General features: G+C 40.4%; 1 protein-coding gene across 6 annotated transcripts in view; it reads right to left on the reverse strand.

Moving 5' to 3' along the window:
- Positions 1–16681, reverse strand: part of HSPA12A (heat shock protein family A (Hsp70) member 12A) — a 107832-nt gene that overhangs the window by 16831 nt on the left and 74320 nt on the right. The gene's annotated exons all lie outside the window — the stretch shown is intronic.

Here is a 16681-nt window from a genome sequence, read left to right on the forward strand (position 1 = left end):
AGAAAGAAACATGAACACATACATACTGCTGGGGAGGAATGGAGCAATGACATTGCTTTAATACAAGCTCTGAGAAGATGAAGACTTAGGAGGCAGTACCTCCGTCCCATCATTACAGCTGAGGAGAAAGGGACAGATGGGAGAAAAATATTGAGCATGCAGAGAAAGAGGAGTGAGAACAGCAGGCAGTCAACACAAAGAAACGGTGATGCATTCACTAAAAATATTAACTGTAGAAATTTGGGAATTAGCTATATTTTACATTTGTTCCTTTGTATCTGCCTCACTCCATGCCCTTGCCCATGCTGCCGAAGTACTACTGTAACTAAGAACAGAGATTCACAAGTTAACAGGCTTGAACGGGACAGATCTAACCAATGTCTTGGTATTCAACATTATATAGATCACTGGCAGTGGGACAGATGCATCACGTCGCTTTTGCCTAGGGCAGCTTACAGCAGACTTTGTAACAGAGCCACATCTTGACTCTAGTCTGGTAAGGAGATTTTCTTTCTCCCGTTATACTCACTAGCAGTATAAACCCAGTCATCACTTATGAAACATGGAGGAAGGTGACAGCTGTTTTCCCAAAAATGCAAAATGTGGAAAACTCATCATAGAATTACAAAAATCCTTTGAGCAACAGAAAGTTCTTAAAAATGAATCTATTTGCAGGACACTGATACATTTATATACCTGGAAGAAGCAAAGAACACGATTAAAAGAATTGCTTTAAAAGATCGCCCCAAACTCACTTTGCTCATCTGGAGCACTAGGATTTCATACTTTTTGGTAACAAGGGAACTCCCAGATTTTCACTTACTCCAGTAAAACAGGTCTGTGAGCTGGTGCCAGTGCATTGCTGTTCACTCGCCAAGATGCATTATGGACAGCAAACCTCAAAGCCTCAAGTACTGGAGCACAAATAACTTTACCATTCAGATGCAGGTGAATTCTCAACCTGGCGCACTAGCTCTGCTTTTATAGCCGGAGATGTGTCACCAGATGAGAGCCACAGCTGACCACAAATACATTCTTGATTCCCTGAACCGCATCAGCTGCCAAGTGTTAGACTAATTCAACATTAGCAAATATTGAGGTCTGGACTGTAGCTCAGTATAGCAGTCTGAGTATTTCCAGACAACTAAATGATACTCACTCATTCCATGCGCAGAATCATCATTACTACAGATTAAAAGATGCTACTTTTAAAACCCAGCCTCACGACACACAATGAAAAAAGCAATGCATATTTTTAATTTTTTTTTAAATATTGTAATGTGTATGGCCTTAAAGATAGCACTGTAGGAGACTATTCCATGCAGTTTGAGCCTTTTTAAAAGGCAATGAAAGCCATGAGGCAGGCCTAGATGAAAAGCTCCCACCTCTGAAAGCTGCCATAATTAGAAGCATCAGCATTTAGCTGGAGCACTCCTGTATCTCTTAATACAGCCAGGCAGAGTTCTGTTGCTCTATCAGGCTTTATTCATTACACCACAGTGACCTCAAAAGGAATAGCATATTAGGAAATATGCCATCATTGACAAGGTACACATTTCCTATTACTATCCTTTCAAACTATTGGAAGCAACAGCTAGATTTCCTTTTTTCCTTCTTCAGAGAGATACATCAGACATCTTTGTAAAGGCAAACAAAAAAAAAAGCCTGACCACTGACTTGTAACACAAGGAACATGCCTTACATGGAGGGCACCTGTTTCTTGGAGTTATAAAACTGATTAAGAGAACTGATACTAAGCTCTTAAACAGTGCAAAAAAACCACATACAGAAAACAGTACTCCATCTGTTGAATTTAAGATGCTGATTTATTATTAGAATTGTATGTTAACTGGAGTCAGACCCATGCACTTTGTATTCACCTTTACTTCCTTGGGCTTCACTTGCCTGGAAATCCTCTCCACTCAAAAAACTTTGAAGTCAAACTTGTTTTCTGAATACTAAAACCTGAAATCTCACGGCTGACTGCCATGGGGGTTGGGAGGCTCTCGGCTCACACTGCAGCTTTTCCCATTGTCAGGGAACACATAACCATGCTTTCCTGCACACGGCAGCCTATTTTCAATCATTTCTGAAGCTTCTGCCCTTCCATCAACATTGGGTGATAACACAGGCAGGCACACACACTTTTACAAGATCACTGCATAGGTCTAGCTTAAAAGGTCTAGCTTAAGAGTACAGATCATTAAAAAAGGCCAAACCCACAGAATGAAACTACACTAGGGCACAACAACAACGATCAAAACACTGCCCTGTCCTGTACAGACTTTCCAAGAACTTTTCTCCGTCCAAAAGAAAAGCATTTGTGTTAAGTTTCCACGTACAAAAATTAGACTTTTATGTTCCTGAAGTGGTGTGGAGGAAGAATAGTCTATAGCACAGCTGTCAAACCCAACTGAAGCTGTGGGCCAGCCCCTAGGCTCCTCTGCAAGGCTAGCAGTGCTACCTCTGCCAAGCTAGGAGGGAAAGCAGCAGCTCACGGGACCAAACCAGCCCCACGCAGGCAGACTCTGAGAAAGACTGTTAGTGGAGGGGTCTGCCTTGATTATGTGCTTCAGCACAGGGGGGTGGGGGAGATGAAAACATTAAATAAATAAGTAAAATAAAGGATGAGGTGCATTTTCCCCACACACATATAGGATTAGATTCAGATGGTTCTTGCACCTCAGTGTTATGTTAACATACACAGAAAAGCCTCAACCTGTTAAGATGCAGCTATACCTAATATTATAAACTCAGCATCTTACTTATGGCAAAAATATGGTGAAAATATACACCAATTTCAACACAGCCTCTGAAAAAGGTCCAAAAAGTAAAAAGGAAATGGTTAAGAGTCAGTACAAATTGGAAATAATGGAGGTGCAAAGGAACACTACACAGATTCAGGACTAATCAGATCTGTGCAGGCAGTCTGGTCTTGACCCCTATTTCACTGGAATCTACAGTCAGGGCCAGAGCAAACTGCAGCTGGGTCTACTTCAGTGCTAATGCTCACCTTAACTTGCAGAGTGGTGGTCTTCACCACTGCAAGGGGAGCACAGAGGCCACTCTGATCCCTTGATTCCCCTTTGGTCCAGGGAGTATTTCAGGCCAGTTCTCTAAACTAGAGAAAATAATCTGATCGAGACCCTTTTTTTTACCCATTTAGTAACATTTGCTACATCACTTTCAGGGTCAAATGGAATAAGTAAACTATACCAACGTATACTCACAAATTTTAAGAAGTGCATTTTCTCTGGATAAGAACTGTGCTTATACTCAGGAGAAGTGAAATTTACTTTCTGTTGCCCTACTAACCAGTGAGATGATCCTGGCAGACTCTGTACTCCTTACTAGCTCAGATTACCTATGTGTAAAATATGTATACTAGTGCCTTTGTCCTTTATGCATTGAAAGCCACTAAAGGAAAACATTTTGTAAACTAAGTATAGAGTAATATACTATATTACTTTCATGGCAGTTAAATTCAATCTTTCAGAAAGAGAAACAAACTAAGAATGAGGTCTGATTGGATGAATTCAATTTACTGCTTTGATAAATTTTGTAGTCATCTAAGACCTGATTCAGTACTGCATCAGTGCCATAGGCACTGCATTCACAATTAATAAGACATTTCCAGATACAAAAATGTAGCATAAATAGACTAAACAGATAAACATGTGCAAGAGAAGAACCACCCTCATTAGACAGTTTGAAAAACAAGGCACAGAGAGTAAAAGCCTTGGCTAAGGTTGCGCAGGAACCCACGATAAGGTGGGAATTCACCCCATAACCCCAGAACTCCAGTTCAGTGTCCCAGCCATACGCTACTCTTCACCAAACAGCAAGCTTCCATTTCTGCATGTGACACGTAGCACGTGCAGAAGCTGCAGGGACAGCTACATCACAGCTCCATCACAGCCTTGGGTACCTGTTCTGCTTTCACAGTTTGCCACTTCCACCAACTGCATTACGTTAATCACTTCTGAAGCAATGCTGCAGACCAGATGAGTGTAATGATCCATTCTTCTGGGCAGTAGGAAGAACCTTTTAAACCTGTTTTACCACTAAAGCAACATTTGTAGGCACCAGAGATAAAATTTAAAAGTTGGGTTGCATGAAATAGCTCTGTAAAGATAATGTGGTTCATTAGGAAATGAAGCTCTGCAATACAACATCATTCGGCCAAAAAAACAGAAGCTGTGAATTAACATCAACATTTTTCTATTTTCCAAGATATTTATTATAATTAGTAACAACAGGAAAGCCATGATTGCAAGTTAAGCACTGTGCAGCCCGCATGAAGAAAGTATTGTGTGACTAAATCAAGGCAACACAAAACAGCAGTTGGAAATTAAGTGCCTTGTGAAATTTACACTGTTTAAACTAATCAGTTCATTGTGTTAACAGATTCATGATAACACCATCCACTTAGTGCCTTGGTAAGCGAGCTCTTCTCTAATCCTCCTCCTTTTTCACTAGTTAGCACTTTCTCCAGTTCTATGGCATCAAACTGGGATGTCACAAATAAATGACTGAGATCTAATTACAGAGGCAGAGCATGCCAGGAAAGAAGATGAGCAACATGGGAAAAGACTCTCAGCATTATCACAAAGAGGCGCGTAAGGGGGAGCTGGGTTGGCAGGGAGCGGGGCTAGTGGGTAGCACAAAGCTGCATGAAAAGCACAGCGCATGCAGTTTTGCTAGATCTTCAGCCTTGAGACTTAAGAAGCCTTCACAAAAAGTGTTTGAAAATTACTACGCCACCACATACACCAATGCTTTGCTGTGAGTCTTCAGAGTGATGAAGAGTACTGCAGTACAATAAGTATTGTGAATAAATACAACAGAGTGAGGTCAGACAGCCCATTTAGCTCAGTCCTCTTATCTGTTCGAAGACAGATTCTTAAAATTGCTGAACAGCCACAAAACAAACAGGATTTTCAAAGGCACTCAGGAGGAGTTAGGAGGTCACTCTTAGTTAGGAGGTCACTTAGTGACCACAGCAAAGAGGCTGGGTTTGTCAAAGGCAGGAGGAAGAGCTGCTGAACGCTCCCATCCTTTCAAAAATTCATCCTCAGGATTTAAGAGCCTAGATGAAAACTGAGAATTAACAACTTTTTCTTTTTTTTTAAATCCAGTCAACACAACGTTTGGGTGGTGGTTGATTCTGCAAAGATTTGACATCTCCAATGTCACAGAGGCACTTTTTGCTTTACAGAACCAAGACCTTTTTGCTTTCTCTTAAACAAGATTTGCTATGTATACATGCATATACATAATAGATATACATAAATGCATACATTTTCACACTATTGTTGCCTGTTGAGCTAAAATTAGGTTTGTGGCACAGGCTGTCCTTCGTCCTATTCTGATCAGGTGCCACTGATGTTTTGCATTTCACAAGTGAGAACATAGTGGATAACTATCACAGCTGCAGAATTCCTTCAGTGTCAGCTTCCCCATCTGTACAGTTAAGTGACAGGACAAAGATACTCATCGCTCTAAGAAAACTGCTTGAGAGAGCATAAATGAAATCTCAGGCTATGGCAAAATAGTAGTAACTTCATTTTGCAGACAAGGAAAATATAAATTATGAAAGATGAAAAGTGGAAAAGCCATCGGTTTAATGGAGGGGGCACAAAACTGGAAGTTAAGAGACCCCTGTAATAGTTTTAACTTACTCACTTTGCACTAGCGTAAGTGATTAAGTAACATGAAAGACACAGAAGGATGATGTCCAATGTAAAAATCAGCCTTTAAATTGTCCTTAGGATTTTGGGATTATCCTGAGACCTCTCCTTGAGACCCCAGATATCTTCCCTTCTGCCATGATGAAGTAGATACTGTTACTATGTATTTACACAATTTTTCCTTGCTTTTAAAATACCAGAGCATAGGCTTTGCAGTGCTTTTTGAATTCCCAGGGCTTGCGCATACCAGAAGCTCATACAAAGTAACTAACCCACAGAAAATTCACAGCCTTCCTACAGCCTTCAGGTAGGCTGAACTTACTGCTGCTCACACTTCAAAGGTAGAACTCACAAGCTATGAACTCCTGTGAAGGGAGTTTTTAGGTGAAATCCTCTAACCTGCAGGAAATCAGGATAGATGATAACAAGGTACCTCACTCTTGCACCCATATAGCTGGTTTGGTGAACTTCCCCCCAGACAAGATATAAATTAATTCCAGTTAATAGCAACACTACTCCCCATTTAAGAGTTCATGCATGAACGTATACGTTGAAGGGGCAAGAGGTTTAGATTAACATTTTATTTATAATTAGACTTAATTTTATGGTGGAAGAAACTCTTGGATACCAACTTCAGAAAGCTGGGATGAAAATACGTAAACATCGTGTAAACTATTATTTGGAATGAACTATTGTTAATTCCAAAGAAACCACTAGAATCACTTAGAGCCCTCCACTACAGCACTTACTTCCTTGTTATTTCTCAGTGTAAGTATTCATGACTGCTAATTTCCATGAGTAATGGCTACAGAATGAGCTCTGTAAAGGTTATAAACCGAATGCTTTTGGACACCTCAGTTCAAGACAGACATGGAGAAAGTGGAGAGGGTTCAAGGAGGGCTGCTAGAGAACATGTTCTGTAAGGAGAAACTGAGGGAGCTGGGTTTGTTTAGTCTGGTAAAGAGGCGGCCAAAGAGCAATCTAATAGCTGCCTGCAGCTATCTGAAGGGCAGTTACAAAGATAGCAGAACACAGCTTTTCTCAGTCTTGCCAGGAGATATAACAAGGGGCAACAGCCACATATTGCTGCTTGTAGAGTTCAAATTGGATATTACAAAAAAACCTTTTTACTAGGAAGGTGATGCAGCACTGGAATAGCTGCTCAGAAAGGCATCTCTGTCCTTGGAGATTTTTAAAACTTGGCTAAACAAAGCCACTGCCGAGCTGGTGTTGGCAATAACCTTGCTTCAAATGGAAGGTCAGACTAGATGATCTCCAACAAACGCTTCCAATGAAAGCTTCCACGATTCTAAAATAGTGCAGGTACTATACACTGAGAAAGACCAGAACTGCTGGTAGGAATCTTTCCCAAATGCCAAAGACCTACAGACTTTCTCATTCCTTGTCTTTGTGAATGCCGTGTCAAATCCTTGCCTGTATCAGCGAGAGGAAGCCCATCGTGTCTGACAGTATATGACAGCAGTACCAGACTCACTGTAACAAGCCTGCAGTTATTCAGGGCCTCACAGGTTTCCGTGTGGAGTTCAGTCATCTTTGCAATTAGAACTTTTATTTAAGTGTCTTGGGATCAAAAGGAAATGTTTGTCACAGTACACTTTTTTTTTTAATCTGAAAGCTACACTTTTAAAATATGAAAATATGAAGAGCACAACAGTCCTAAGCAGTCCTTTAGTCTTACACATCAGCCATCAGTCACTTTTTAAAGTGATTCAATATAGGGAAAGCAATTAGTTTAATGCATCAAGGATGCACAAGATGAGTTTACAACACTAATACAATCTGCACCAAAAAAAAAAAATCTGCCTCAGTCCAGTGTCTTGTCAGAGAGGGAAATGAAATTCCTAATTAATTCATTTGCCTGTATTTGGTTGTAGAGAAAAAATGGTCTTGTGCTTAAAAGGATGAGAATACAAATAGCAGACCTGGACTTGAAGGTCAATTCTTTTGCGTTTAGCTCTGCTAGAAGCTTCCCATATAACATTTTGCAAGTCACTTAGACCAAACTTTGTGAAACAATACACTAAAGCGAATGCATCAATTTCTGAGTATCAACTCAATACCAAGGTTTACAATGGAGCTATTGCTGAAGTTTGTTGGAATGGGGGGTGCTGGGACTCTGAATAATCAAGCTGGCTATCCGTCATACGCATACCTGATCATGCTACTTAGCAAGCTGTTTTGGACCAAAGCAGAATCCATTTGATATTTAATTTCTGTTTAGTAACCTATCAGTAAAGCTACTCCTATGATAAGAAATAAAGTACAGCCTGTAACATTGCTCCCTCCTAACGGCTGTTTAGAAACTATGGCATTATCCCATTCTGAAAAGCAAGAAGATAAATGTGGCACCTGGAACTGTAATGAAGCGTGACTTTTACTTTCAGCACACTCTGAATAATGAATTTTGTGGAGTTGCATTGGCTACAGTCAGAACTGCTGCATTTGTGCGGTCACTGATTAGATGAACCAATTTGTTATAGATGGCTAGGCTGCCTTATTGAGATAAATGCCTTTGCTAAGCATGGTCAGCCTGCCTCAATCTATTCTTCCTGGGGTTGCTGTTACCCAGGTAAGAGTACAGATCGCTTTACCTGTGCATTTCTATACTTCATATTTTATACATTATTTTTATAATCTATTCTTTGTATTTTCAACCTGAACCTGGAATTCTTTGGGACTGTAAGCACTGTTTGATTCTATTATTAAAACCCATACTCGTCAGGTCTTCTGGATTTTGTACTATAATTTCTCTTTTTTTAATTTCTAAAACAATAATATTTACTAAACACAGGATATAATACAAACCTTTGAAACTCCTAAAATGCGTAATGGAATCCAGAGAAGGAAGAGAAGCAGACAATCTCAAGGGCTGCTGCTGAGCTCTATGAAGTATTACTCAGGGAAACATGAAGCTCTCCTGGGCAGTAGAAGCAATGAGAGGATAGAGAACAGGAAATATTGTTGGATCCCTATATGTGACAATAACAGAATTGCAGAATACTGAAAGAATACAGTATTCACTACATAAATGTTACAAGGATTGAGATTATACTTCTAGTCCAAATGCTAAGGTAAATATGGCTTCTTGCAGAAAACAATGATGGACAAAAAGGGCTCCTCTCTGTCAAGCCTTCCAAAATGTTACCTTCATCTTGCAGTCAGAGGAAGCCCTTTAACTGGTTTGTCTTAGTTCAAAAACCTGAGGAAATTTATAATTTAAAACTGTACTGTGACAGCTCTGACAGGGGAACGTCACCCTACTCCAAAACTAGCAGACATGTTCTACGACTCAAAGAAAAAGACCCTTGGGATAATCTTGAACTATTATACAACTGTCAGACTGCCCATGCAGATGATGAGCAAATCACCCAGAAATGGGTACAAGCTGTTTATTCTAAAGTTATGCTTTCAATGAAAAAATACATCCTTAATTTTTGAAGGACTGTTGGTCCTTTGTTTAATTCTCAAAGGAAAAGACTATTCATGCTGAACTTCCCATAGAGGTGATTTCAGGGTTTTACAGGGCCCTATGGACCTGAGGGCTAACGTGTAAGGAAAGAATCAGTGTTCTGTCTTGGCAAAGGTGAGAGACGGAAATCAAAGAGATAGAAGTGTAAGAAAAAGCGTGTATTGCACCTGTGGGAGGGTCTGGGAAGAGGGTCAGGAGGAACTGCCACATACCGCTGCCTGTTTTACCCCCTCAGCCTTTGACTCCCTTCTTCATGCACACAATTCAGCAAGCTCATGAGCCTGGGCTCAGATCTGCACCAGCCACAGGAGCGGCGTTGGCGTACTGAGAGTTCACATCTGTTTTCAACAGACTGCACAGAGATGGGCAAGGGCTGCCACATCTCCCAGCAGCACAGGACAGCACCCAAAACTCCACACACGCCGCTCTGTGAATGCTTTCTGATGCAGTCACAGAGGCTAAATCCCTGTCATAAGCCTCCTGCTTTCTCTCTTCTCCCCTCTACTGGAACCTGCATCATCAGGAGGTGCATCCATATAAGACTTCCAGTGGAACAAAAAGTATTTCAGCTGCCTTTTGCCAACTACTGGGAGGAGTGGTGTGAAAATTCAGGTGCCTTTTGGCACTGCATGGCAGTCTGCCCTGAATCTCTCCCAATGGAAAAGATTCTACTGTCCTTATTAAGACAGAAAATAAGGGCTTACATACCCTCAGTAAGGGTGTCTGTTCTCCACCGCTTTTACAAGATGCCCACTGGAACTGAATTTCTAGAATTGGCTGCTTTTCAGACAGAAACAGAAATATAGAAGTACTACTTTCTCTTTGGGGCATGATGAGAGGATGATTCCTGTTGCTATCTTATATCCAAAAATGTCCTCTTACAGGTATACTTCACTTTTCTATGGGAGAGCTCTGTAGTTTGCAGAGAAGTGACTCTCACAGGTTATAACAGTGAGATGGGTGAATCCAAGAGCAGATGTCTGAGCAGAGTGGTTTGGAAATTAGTATTGTAGCATGTGCTGATGAGCAGGCCTTGAGGAAGGAAAGTGGAACATAAGGAAGGAAATATCTGAATTACAACCATTGGCTACCAATCATGAAGCAGCATTAAAACCACTTTTGTTTACAATACATGGAGAAGGTTCTGCAGTTTACCTGTGCCTATTCCTCAAAAAGCTTTTGTGAACTGCCAACAAGAAAGAAAGGTAATTTCTTGCTACACACAGGCAAGGCACAAACTTTCTGGGTCATCATGAGAGAGAAAAGGATTTCTTGTATTTGTGAGACACAAAAAACTACCAACAATTGCAGCAGACCTTACTTAGGACATCACATCTAGTCTATCACATCTTGGTCTCAGAATTAATCCCAGATATGTAGACACAATTTTCCAAGGGGAAGAATCTTGGATCCCTTACAAGGTAAGGAAAAACCACAAGACTCTGAAATCACCAACTTTTTTCTTTGCACAACAGGCTACACAAAATCTCCAAATTGCTTGTTTTGTTGTGCCCCTGCCCTTTCATTGCTCCAAAATTTTCACAGGTATTGGGTCCACAAATAAATCCAAATTAGCATTACTAAAGCTGACTCACATATTGCTGAAGGATAACATGCTAAGGGAGAGGTTATGTTTGCTGACAGGTTGATGGTAAATGGGACCACAGTGGCATTGAGTCCACATTTCCACTAGGGTGATGTTGCTGCAGCTCACTCCCAAGTGACTGTTGCCACACATCACATTTGTGCAGTAAATGAAAGCTTAGCTCCAAATGGCATTACCAAGAATTTTTTGCTGCATTACATTATATCTCCCAAGGTGCAGGAGGACATTAGTTGCAAGTTTTATGACTAGTGTGCATTAGAAAAATGAAGCCATTAAATTCTCATAAGCTTTTCAATTTTTCATGTTATATTATTCTAAAAATGCTTTTGGTACCATGGGCACGCACCAGTTACCACAGCAGCAAAGCCTGACTCTCTTCCTATTTAAGTATCCTCCTAGTCGCAGGCTCTCCCCTTCCCTTTGTTTCAAAATATCTTCATTGTAGGTCCTTATGGCTCAGGCGGATTTTATTAAAGAGACACAAGTGGCCCTGACTGAGATCAATTTTGCCAAGAAAACTACAGGCTTGCTACTTTCTGTTAGTTGCATCTTATTTTGTACCTCGGACTTTCCGATTTTGCCTTAATATTTTTCACTATAGTTCCACTTTCAGCTTGTATTTCTTTTCTCTATCTTTGTAATGGAATACTGGCATCTAAGATGTCTTTTAGACCAATCTATTATCCTCCTCCATTGCCCTTTCTATGAACTTGTTACAAACAATCCTCCTTCTAGGTTTTTAGAACATGTCCACACTGATTTATATTTGTTTGTGGACTTCTATCACACCCCCCCCCCCCGATTGTATTTTAAAGCCTTTCAGACTGTCATTTTCTTCTTTTGGCTGGAAAATCCCATCTAGCACAGTCTTTCCTCCAGGCACAGGGAAGATTCTAATTTTTGGCTATTTCTGTTGGTTCTAGTGCCCTTTCAGGCAATTTCTAAGATCATGAGAAACATGTTCCACAGCTTTATAAGACAGGCACAGATCCATCTACCTACTCTTACCTAGAATGCCATGAAAACCTCCTGTTTTACTTGCTTAGCAAAAGAAAAAGAAAACCTCCAAATATTTCCACCTGTGCCACAGAAGTCAACAAACAGAAACATACAGAACTGGATTAGCAGATGGCTTTGTCAACTGCCTCTGCTTTCATGTGAACCTGGCTGGGTAATTAAAATGTGTAAACTGAGATCAATTAGTACACATTTCCCACTGTGCTGAGTTTCCACTCTGTAATCTTCACTCCTCAATTAGTTATCCTTTCCTAATTAAACATAGCTACTAGATGCAGAATCCTCCCTAACATATCACTTAATAAACATTTTAATCCTTATGATTAAGGAGATCTTAATATCACAAAAGTGAAAGCATGGACTCAAGAGAACCCCAGGAGCTACAAATAATCAGGATGGTTGATGCATTAACACACTTCTGCCTCATCTGCCTCCACTAACAAGTACTGTTTCAAACAAATCACCAGCTTCCCAGTGCTGCTTAGGCCTGAACATCATTGCCTTTTTACGTAGTTTATAGCAGGAGTCTGTTACGCTGTGCCTAGACAAATAAATTTCAGTTGCATGTGGGTGATGCAGCAAGGAAAATACTTACAAAGGATAAGCGTACCTCAGCTTCACAGCTATCAATCTAGTTAAGTGTCTCTAGTCATCTTTTTAAAAATCAAACATACATCACGTCACATTTTCATTAGCAAGGGATTTTATGTGCTGTCAAATTACTCTTTCGCCAAATTTGTTTACTTTTCTCTGAAGGTTTCTACAGAGCCGGGTAGTGCTGCTCAATGTAATGTAACATAACCCTGGCACACAATGTGTTAAATAATTCTCGTCATGCGCATTCCATGATGAAACTGATGTGAAAACATTAATAAATATTCAGTGTAAGAGCTGGTTAAAGAAAGCCTCTGGAATTCCAGGCTCACATGCTTAATCCTATAACCTAGATTGCCTCTGTTTATTTATATAAGCTTACCATGCAAATAATTTTATTTGCTATTTCTAACTGGAATGTAAATCTACTTCAGAACTCTAGAAGTCCACTTCAAAATCAACAGTTCATAGTAAAATAAAAGAATCCTCAATATCTCCAAGTAGACCAGCTAACTGATGTTTGTAAGATTACAGAATATTTTGGGCAAGTTTATGAAAATGCACTATCCTTCCCTTTCCTTTGCTCTGCCCTGAGTGCATTTGGTATGCCATGTTTTACTTTTCTTATTTTATAGCTTCTGCATTCACATAGTCCTGTCGCACTCCAAACTCTTCCTTAAAACCTTATTCTTATTGGCACGTTCAAGGAATTCCAGCCTGCAGATTCTGCTCTGCACTTACTGTGCCCAAAGAATTTGTATTGAAAGATGAGCTGGAAGAATGCCTTTACTAAAAAGAAACACTCTGCCAAGAATATTGGATCTTGTGTTCATCTAATAAACAATCTACAGTGCCTGAATTTCATTTGGATAAGGGATTAAAAGTGCTGCTCATAGTAATATATTAAGACAACAAAGTGCTGTTAAGACTGAACCAACTATTCATGCCTACCTAGATTCAATAGATTTCTACAGAAATGGTCTTGAATACTTTTAGAGTTTCACTTTTCCATTAGTGGACACATGATTTTTTTTTTTTTTTTTTTGTCATCAGTAATACAAGACTAACAAAACACTGACTTTCCTTGTGTCAGTACAAACTCAGATGACACAGAGGTGGGATCCCAGTTTTGTGCCTGTGTTCACACGCCATTCTGATGAGGCTGTAAATGCGAGGCCACGTTCACGAGCAGAAACTGGCTTGCCTCCACACCTAAGCCATCTTTTCATGTTGGGGTCTAAAACTCAGGCCCAGTGCAGGTAGTTGCATTTAGCTGCTTCTGCAAGGACAAGAATAAGGGCAGGTCCCACGCACACAAGCGGGATGGAGTCCTCCCACATGCTGTCCAACCAGACCACGTTTCTGAAGTCTCCAAAATAAGAAAACATATCACCAATTTGAATTTATTACTCATGATGTGAGCTCTTCGTGAGAATGGGATTCCTTCTAATACTGGTAAATACAGCACTTCTATCAGAACTACACCAAAGCAAAGAATTTGAAATAGAACAATTAGAACACAGAAACAAGAAAAGTTAACGCTATTTATGATGCCTTATATTTCACTGGGGGGGGGACAATGGGAAACCTGAGTGATGCATCCTAAGAGTCATTATTCAGGATGTAATGAACTCGGATGCCATCCACACTAATCCCAGCAGACATGCTTTGGGAAAGGAAACTTAAGCCAAAGTGGGTCCTACAGAGATGACACTCTGCTCTTGCCACAGAGCTCTCTCCAAACGTGACCAGACCTCAACAGGTGTCACACAGCTTTCAGACTATCTCTGGATACATAGGAAATTAAGCTTGAGGGACAGGAAGATGCACTTGTGGACTGTTATTCAGGAAGAAAGTAATTTTGATTCAGCAAAGTGAGGTTATAAGGACATGCAGCTCTCCACAGCCTACCAGACTTAGTCCCTCAGGAGGCCCCAGAGAGCAAGACAAATGAGAACAAACAAATACCTGCTTCAAAGAGGTAACAACTCAAATATAAAAGGAGTTAAGAATACAAAAAGTACAGTAGATGAATACGGATGGGGCAGGCAGGGTAACAGCAAGAAGCAGTGAGGAGCAGTTTCCACATATCAGTGGGTCAATCACGGTCAAGTTTTTGTAGGTGTGACAAAGACAGCATTTTAGAGAGGGTTTCAGAGGAGGGAAATGAGTTAGCATTACAGATGTTCATGTCCAGGACATGCAGCTTATGTCTGAGATGACACAGATGAAGGAGTCAAATGTAGGTTGATTCCCTGTCAAATGCGAGGCTACAAAACCCTTTAGCGGCAGTATTCTGAAAGGATACAAAACAGGCCAGAATACAGTCGCCAAAGCCAAGGAAACGATGTTGCAGTAACTGAGATGCAAAATCAGTGACAGCTTTGATGAAAGCTCAGCAGTATGTACAGACAGGAAAAGCTGTCATGCAGACAGAATTAGCAGGAATTTGAAAGAGAGAGGAAGAACTGTGAGCTGAAGGGAACACCCAGATTACTCATTCAAATGAGAAAGCAGCACAGCAGCTGGAAGGGGGCCTCTTGGGAGCCCTTGGGCAGATTAAGATTTCCAGGTTAGCAATGTTTTGTTTAAGGCAAAACAGAGATGAGGGAATGTCAGAGAGGCATTAAGATTGTAGGCTGTACAAAAGCTGATGGATGTTGACTGCAGATGCAGATCTACAACACTTTTTACTTGATTTTAGTAATTCCATGCAATATTTAGCTCTGCCCAGACAAACCACTTAACCATTCCAGAAAGGCTGGGCTTTACGTTGTGATCCAATGACTGAAGCCGTTAATATTTTTGTTCTCTTAGAGCTACGTCACTTGCCACAGATTACTCAAGCAGATTTCCACAGCTCATTAACATTTCCCACTAGTTAACTCTCAGCTTAGACTAGTGGTTGTACCTCAGTGTGTTTCCAGTAACAAAGTTTCTACCACTGCCTTTTCACGCTTTTCTCTACTCGATGCCCTGATTAATACTATGACAACAAGCTCTCATTTTCATGATGCTTGGATGTTCCAATAGCTAGCAACAAGGGCTGCAACTTCTGATCCATCTGTACACACTGGTTTGAGGAACATGTTGGATCCAGCAACAGGATTCTGAAAGACTGAATGGCAATGCAGAACTCTCAGTTTTCTGCACTTCTTTCTTCATCCCCATTACTTTAAAAAAAAAAAAAAATCAACTGTGTGTGTCAAGTAAACATCAATTATTTCCCTAAACTCTTATGTTTTCCTGCAATTGATCACACACCCCAAGTTAAAAGCCTTGTCAGTCCTTGCTGTTTATCAAGCTTGCCGATAAAAGTACACAATCACAGACACAACCACAGACACAGACACTAATTAACAACATTCCATTGTGCCACAAATGAGAAATGCCAAGAGATCTACCTTACCCTGCCCTGCTCCTTGCACAGCTCCCGGTTCACGAGCACACATGCACACAGACAGCAGGCAGACAACAATATACAAAGATAATGAATGGGTCTCTAGTGTTTCAGATTTACCTACAACCGTGTCCTTCCATCAGAACTTTAAGAGTGTTTTGCTTCTGGCACTAGCATTAGCAATCCCACAATAAAGACTGTTAAGAAAAATGTTGCTCAACATTAGAGATAGTTAGAAACAGAGTTAGAAAAAACTGGGTGCTTCCCAGGAGCACTCTGCAAATTACTCATGAACTACTAGATATATTACAAACTGTGCATTGCATAGCTGCTGCCAATGGGTTACGCAAGTCTCCGACTAAAAATAAATAAAACAAAACAGAAAATGAATATCCCGATGAAAAGAATAATGTGTACATCTCATGTATCAAAGACGCAAACTGAATTTGAAATAAAGGACATGCATATGGAAAGTGCGCATATTTGGGGGGCTGGGGGAAAGGGTTAAATGCAGATAAACCTCTTACTGGTGAAAATAACATTTGAATTTAATTTTATATCCAGACTACCCGGTTCACAGTCCTTTCATTCCTACTGTGGGAAAATGGGAACTGGAAAAAAAGTCCCACCAAGGAGGCTCTTTGCTTTCCCTCCTCTTCCCTTTTTTTTTTTTTTTTTTTTTTTTACTTTAGAAGTCTGTGATGACCTAAAGAAAACAACGAAACAAAACTGTCCAGTATTTTAAAATCAGCTTTCCCTTGGGTCTCAAAACTGCCTCTGTTCCATGTGCACTGAATTCAGCAGGGATGACTAAAACATCAGTCTGCAGTGAGGGACAGCAATATATAAAAGTAAATAGAAAGAAAAAGGCATTTAAGAGGTGA

Source organism: Ciconia boyciana, chromosome 8 (genome assembly GCF_034638445.1).
Source record: "Ciconia boyciana chromosome 8, ASM3463844v1, whole genome shotgun sequence".
In the NCBI taxonomy this organism is placed as follows: Eukaryota; Metazoa; Chordata; class Aves; order Ciconiiformes; family Ciconiidae; genus Ciconia; species Ciconia boyciana.